We start from the raw sequence: 7,556 nt of genomic DNA on the forward strand, positions 1-7,556 counted from the left end.
CATAGGCAGAGATTAATGTAGACTGATGTTTCCAATTGGTCGGAAACGATGGGTGTAAAATTATGATGTCTCTCCACTTTGTACTTTAAATGTAACATGATTTGAGGACGACAAGTGCCGTTTTTCTAGTGTAAATTTGTGTCCAGGGTGTTAGTGAAACTGCGAATAGAGACGGCGTTGTCACGTGACGGGTGTTAGTTTTCACAGCGCTGATGAGGCTGGACCAATCACAGTCGTTTGTATTTACTTGGTAAGGATTTTTATAAAACCCTTGCGGATTTTTGTTTTGTTTATCGTGTAGAAATCTGTGGACTGAATATAATGTCATAATTATTAATTTAGGAGCACAAATGTCCACCATAAGGCAAAACAAACCCTGGGATTTGGCTGTGGCTCTATGACTCTGATTCTGCTTTCTGAGCCGTCAAGCGCCCCCTGGTGGAAGACTACAATTTTGAAAACAGGAACATTTGCTGCCAGGCGGTTTCTGCTTCCGCTTGTGGTTTGAATAACATTACATTGTGACCTCGTTACTGCCACATAGTGTATCGGGGTTCCTGTGTTGATTCACGTAGTAATTGTGAATAATGTGTGCACATTTGAATTGTGTTCAACATTAGAAGTAATCAAAAGAAACTGGCAAAAAGAGGCAAAATTGGAATAACATTCATTTTCCATTGACAAATAATAGCGAATTACCAAAAACTGCCAATTTAAACAAGCATTAGGGTTAATGAATGGTTGTGGCTAGACCCGTTTTAATGTGTGAAATAGTATAAGCCTAGTGTTGTGCCCCCATAAAATATTACTGATCAAATCTATCTGAAAAAGATTTTAGTATAGGCTACCGATCTGAGAATGATTCCCTGACAACATTTCAGCAATCATATTGTGTGTTTTCTGTGTTGAAAACAAGCGGCAACCTCCCGCTCTCTCTCGTGAAGCCAACACGGAAGTGACTTAAACTGTAATTCGTCAACTGGCCGCTCCAAAAGGGAGTCAATCCCATAGGCTCCCCATGTTAAAATGCCCAACTTTACAGCAGAAAAAAAACATGTTTACAGCCTGGTTCAAAAAATTATTTTGGTCTATATAGCTAATTTTGCCCTTCATGACAACGGTTGAGGGGGGTGAATTTTTTTATAATTCATCCGTTTAAATTATATTAAGCCTTAAAATTCTGCATAATTAAGGGCGTGGCTACTTGAGTGACAGGTGGATTGCCGCTGCTGACACTGCCGTCGAGCTAGGTGGGCGTGGTTTCAGCAACCAGCTCCCGCCTTTTTGCCCATTTTTGATTATCCGGGAGTGACGCGCGGTGACGCGCTGCAAAGATGGCGACGGCCAGCTCCGCCCACTTTGAGCTTCAAAAACCTCTTCAGGAACCTACGGGTGACGTCACGGACACTATGTCCATGTTTTTATACAGTCTATGGTTGAAAATCAGAACTAGCGGGGGCGGTATGGCAGTCGCTATACCCTAACCCAGTGTTTCCTAACTAGTGTGCTGTGGAAAATTATCCAAAAGTTATATCTTTATCATATTTCATTATTATTATTATTCTAAATCAGTGCTATTGGTCTTCCTTATGTCTGTTTGGGGTTTTTACAAATATTTAACCAATGAAAAGCATTCAAAAGAGCTTGTCACTAATCTTCAAACTGTCAGTGAAACCTCGTAACTCCAAGTGTGTGTACACTCCAAGTACACAGCATGGAGACAGATCTTATTCGCAATGCAAGGGTAAATAAATAACTGATGTTTGAATAAGTACAGCATTTTCTTTACTGAACAAACACTGTCTGTAAAGTCAAATGTTTTTTGTGTATTTAAAAAGTGTCTTAGCATTTGTCGTCTAGTTGTAGCCAATAAACGTTTGTATGTTTCAAATATCCTGTGCATAGCACTTCATCCTTTATATCCTGAGATTTTAGCCAAGTGCATTAAACAACAAGAAAAACTAAGTGCCCATATAGCTACAATAAACATTATAATCTGTAAGTTTATGAAGGCGATGCACTTGCTGCCTCATATACAGCCATTCTAACGACAGACCAGAAAGCAACACAGTGTTGGCCCAGATCCATCCCACATCTGGCCCGCGTGAAATCCATGCGAAACTGGTTGCTGTCTGGTCGTCATTTGTTGGTCAGAAACCTTGTTAATTCCATTTGAACTTGATTTTCATAAAATGATCAGTGCAAGTGTCTGGTGAAGCCACGATAAGAACTTTGACGACGCAGTGTTTAATTATTTTAAAAATATTTTCCCCCCCCAATATTTCAGTGCTTATAGTGGTGTGCCATGGGATTTTTTATCAACCCCCCCCATATTGATTACCACCTGTATAACCACAGTTTTACTACAAATACCATGGTTAAAATATGGTTAGTGTAGCAAAACTCTATATTTCATGTGCAGCTTGTTAATCACTCTGTAGTTCCCTATCGAAAGGTAACTCTCATTGCGTTGCTTGACGCTTATGGGGAAAACTCCTTTTTTACTCTGATACTGAAGCCTGATTTGTTCATGTTTGTGTAGCTGCACAAACCAATGGTGCTCTAGCCCGCCTGGATATATAAGCCGACTCAGAGTGCCATCACATCAGAATCTTCTCCTTCAGCAATGAGACCATCTCTTCGCTGACTCTGCGACAAAGTCAAAGAGAAAGAAGCCCTAAGAAAGAAGCTCTGCCTGCTTGACGCTCTCCACATAGAAGGAGCCACTGGCAGTGGAAGATCTTTCCCCTGTGGTCATCTGGCTACTAAAAGAGCCAGAGCAATGTTCTTGAGCAAATTTTCCAGTGGTGTTGTTTCAAACACTAGCTTGCTCTATTATGTTTCTATTCTATCTATTTCTCTTTTAATTTATTATATAATAAAAAAAAACTTGCTACGTGTACTGCGTTAAGCTAACTGAGACTTGTTACAGCACTTTTATATCATTGCACATTTGTTGATTTTGATTGCTTCCATTTTTCTCATTTATCAAGCGTCTGCTAAATGACTTTAGTGTAAATGTCGCTTTGTGAGTGCAGCTTGTGTAAGGACCCCTTACATGAAGCAGACGGACACAGTGAGTGCCTCACCAGTCTGGGCACCACCCACACAGAGGCTGCGCTCACTAAGACATGCTCTCACTGCAAGAACATAAAGCCCACCTGTCTTCGCTCATAGAACGCCTTCTTTCACGAATTCGGTCCTCTCTGCTCTCCCATTTCCTTTCTCGCTTAAGAGAAAGAAACAGCAGAGCTGCGGGTCTCATCCATCGGGCTCAAGTGATGTCACGTTTGCTCAGCACCCACACGCTTTACTCTCCTTGCAGCGCCTCATCCCACCGGTGTGTTTCACATGTAAGGATCAACGCCCCTTGTCAGCTGCGAGTGGCTTGGTGTCCTTCTGCGCTTCTGAAGAGAAGGTAGCCATCGACGACTCTATGTCCTTGACGGCATCTGACGGCGAAGAGTGGGTGTGTTCTAGCGAGGAGCCCGAAGCCCCCTCTCCGTCCTAGTCTGCATGGCCCAGTGTGGACTCAGAGCTGATCCAATTTCTCACGAGAGCTGTGGTCGGGCCCGGAAGAGCCTGCCCCCGGCTTCCTCGATGAGTGGTTCTTAAAGGGACACTGTCAACCTTCTTCCTGACAGTGGCCAGCTCCATTCATGCCTGCGACCCATGATGAGCTCACTAAAACATGGCGGCTCTATACTCAGCACGTGTAAACCCTTCTACTGCAGCTGCTCTTACCACCATTGATGGTGCTGACCTTAAAGGGTACAGCAAGCTCCCCCCTCTCGATGAGGCAGTAGGTACTTATCTGTGTCCAACGTCGACCCGCGAGCTCAAGACTGCAGCACACCCATCCAAGCCCTGCAGAATGGCATCAGCCCTGGCCAACAGGTTTATGCAGGGGCTGCCCAGGCCAGCTCAGCCCTGCATATGATGTCTGTGCTACAGGTATTTCAGGCCAAACTTCTCCGTGACATGGACTAGTCTGGCCGGGATCCTAGCGCCTTCAGAGACCTTTGCATGGCAACAGATCTGGCCCTGCACACTACGAAAGCAACGACGCAGGCGGTTGCCAAAGCCATGGCCAACTTGGTGAAGCTGGAGCACCACCTGTGGCTGAAATTAACGGAAATCAGGGACGCCTAGAAAATGGCCTTCCTCAACTCCCCGGTCTCACCCAAGGGACTGTTCGGCCCTGCCATGGATGGATTCACAGAGTGCTTAACCGAGTCACGAAAGATGTCACAAATGCTACGTCATTTTCTGCCTAAGCGCCCCAGCTTGGCGACTGTTTCAAGCCACCCAAAGACAGCGTCCGCACAGCAGACTGCAAAGCCGGCGCAGGGCTTCAACAGCGCAACTGGACGGCCAGGAAGTACAGCTTCCCGAAGCGCCAAGGTCCCCGCTCTCAAGTAGTTCTGGACCCAGAGCCCCAGAAGCCGTCCTGATCTGTGTGCAGAGAGGAAGAGGAGAGAGGCAAGTTCTTGCCGAAGTCGGAACCCCCTCAAGGAAAGCTTGAGATCTTTCCCCACCTCTTTGAACACTTCTGAGTCACTCAGCGGTGGAGGTATTTTAACAAGGCACATATTGCAAGCTCAGCGTGTGCAACAAACTACTGCTGTGATAGCGGACCCACATACCCTAAAGAGCATTTCTCCTCTCCCTGCAATCATGAATGTCAGTTCTCCGTCTCAGAGAGGCGAGCTGCCATTTATAAAAATAGAGCCTCTTGCCGCCCGGCTGCTGGCTTGGAAAACCATTCCTGGCATGTCAATCTGGATTCTAAAAATTATAGAATGAGGTTACTTGCTTCAGTTCGCTCGCAGGCTGCCATGTTTCAAAGGCATTACACAGACTTTGGTATAGGACAATGAATGCACACATTCTTCGATCCAAAGTGCAAACATTGCTTGCAAAGGGTGCCATGAAAATGGTCCCCTTAACGAACAGTGAGTTTTTACAGCCAATACTTTCTTGTTCCCAAGTAAGATGGCAGGCTCAGACCAATTCTCGATCTCAGACGGACGTTCAGATGTTAATGTTGAAACAGATCCTCGCTCAAATATGCCCCGTGGACTGGTTTTTGTCTTTTGATCTGAAAGACACATACATTCATATCCAAATAGCCCCCGTCACAGACTGTTCTTGAGATTCGCATTCGAGGGAGTGGCCTATTAGTACATGGTCCTTCAATTCGGACTGTCCATGGCCCCCCCGCACTTTTACGAAGTGCATGGAAGCGGCTCTTTCCCCTCTGAAACAGACGGGAATCCGCATTTTAAACTACCTCAATGACTGGATAGTGCTAGCCGAATCAGAACGGGAACTTATCACTCACAAGTCATTGTTGCTCAACCATCTGGAGTGTCTTGGGTTGAAAATCAATTCAGCCAAGAGTTATCTGTGTCCCAGACAGTGAGGGACCATTCTGGGAACAGTTATAGACTGTGCAAGCTTGGATTAAGCCAGAACGCTCCCTGAACATACAATGAGTGGCGGCATCATTCATGGTGGGGACTGCGTGTCCCTCAGGGTATTTCAGAGTATGCTCAGCCTCATGGCGGCCGCCTCCTCAGTTATTCCCCTGGGCCTGCTACACATGCGGCCCCTCCAGTATTGGCTAAAAACTTGTGTACCATCCCACACCTGGTGCCTGGACCGATATTATGTCAGGGTAACCCATTGCTGCGTCAAAGCTGTGGCTCCTTGGACAACTCCTCGTCTGTACTTACCAGGCATACAGTTGGGAATGACCTCCAGGAGGAAGGATGTCACGACGGACACCTCAAGCTCGGACTGGGGCACTCTGTACGAGGTCAATCCGGCGTTCGGCTCCTGGTTGATCCACGAGCAATGCCTACACATCAACTGCCTCGAAATGATGGCTGTTTGTCTGGCCCTGAATACCTTCCTGCCAGCCTAAAAGGTGCACCATGTCCGATTCCATTTTGACTACACAACTGTGGTAGCCAATATCAATTGCCAAGGCTGCCTCAGGTCACGTTCCCTTTACAGGATGACTCGGCGTCTCCTGGCAGAGGTGGTCCTCTTCTCCTCTGAAGACAACGGCCACTGCCCAATCTATAGCCGTGTTTCTACTTTCGGGCCAAAAGCAGGCATGCCAGGGCCAGTCCCACTGCGTTTCCACTGTCACTTCTGGGGCTTGATCGTGCCTGATCAGGGCTTAGAAATTTTCAAAACATAGAAATAACTGACTTTAAACCATTTTTAGCTGGTGAAAATACTAGTGTCCTAATAATTTTGGCCACCACTGTGCATTCACAAAATTTTACAGAGTTGATGTGACTAGTGCAACACCAGTCAGCACTGCTGTTTTAATGTCTATTGTTCAGCTAGCGTCGAATGGTACGGATTCAGTAGTTCCTCGCGACCCTTTTGAAATGAGTCATCCTATTTAGGTCGAAACAAATCGTAAGTTATGAATATAACTATGGATCTGTGAGATCGAAGGATGACCGTCACCAGGGGTGTAGATTACTTTAGAGCACTTTTTTCGGGCAAGTGTGTTCGCATAGACGTTTTCAAGAGCCGGTGTGAATAAATATAGATTTAAATTGAAAGAGACAGGATAATCTTAGCATGATCTGATGTTTTATTCGGAAATACGATTCAGAAAATCAGCATATTATAATGATTTGAAGGATGTGACACTGAAGACTGGAGTAATGATGCTGAAAATTCAGCTTTGATCACAGCAATCATTTTAAAATATATTCAAATAGAAAGCAGTTATTTTAAATAGTAAAAATATTTCACAATATTACTGCTTTTGCTGTACTTTGAATCAAATAAATGCAGGCTTGGTGAGCAGAAGAGACTTATTTATAAAACATTAAAAATCCTACTGTTCAAAAACTGTTGACTGGTAGGTTATATAGATTACAGAACGCCCCTGACCATCACTGTCCTTGTCGCTCAGAATACTAAGGTGTTCAAGGTAAGAGGACAATCCGGAAGGTCATCATGCTTTTATAGTATGGGAAGCTCCGCCTCCGGTGTCATGGGCATGACTTTGTTTACATAAGGTCTCGAGAGAAGGCAGAACAAACGTTATCATTCTATTTAGACTGTTAGTGATGGTCATCCTTCAGTTTCATAGATTCATAGTTATATTCATAACTTACGTTATGTTAGTAACCGGAGCATTAGCCTGGTTAGCCCTGAGCCTGTGGAGTTTTGGTTCACCAATGGAGTTTTGGTTCCTTGCCACTGTCGCCTTTTGACTTGCTTAGTTTAGGACACTTGATTTCTGGAAATATTGTCGACATGATTGCATCGACACTATTTGAATTGAACTGAGCAGGATGATGACATCACTGAATCATTGATGAACTGACCTTAACTAAAAAAAATGAGTGTTCACTGTTGTCCTCTTGCATTATTGGCATGCTATTTTGCTGTTTAACACTGTAAAGCTGCTTTGACACAGTCTGTATTGTATAAAGCTCTATATAAATAAAGGGGACTTGATTTGACTTTTGCAGAAGTACAGTTTATATCCACATATTTATAACAGTATTAAAATATAT

The sequence above is a fragment of the Sinocyclocheilus grahami genome, unplaced genomic scaffold, assembly GCF_001515645.1.
Source record: "Sinocyclocheilus grahami isolate Dianchi unplaced genomic scaffold, SAMN03320097.WGS_v1.1 scaffold769.1, whole genome shotgun sequence".
In the NCBI taxonomy this organism is placed as follows: domain Eukaryota; kingdom Metazoa; phylum Chordata; class Actinopteri; order Cypriniformes; family Cyprinidae; genus Sinocyclocheilus; species Sinocyclocheilus grahami.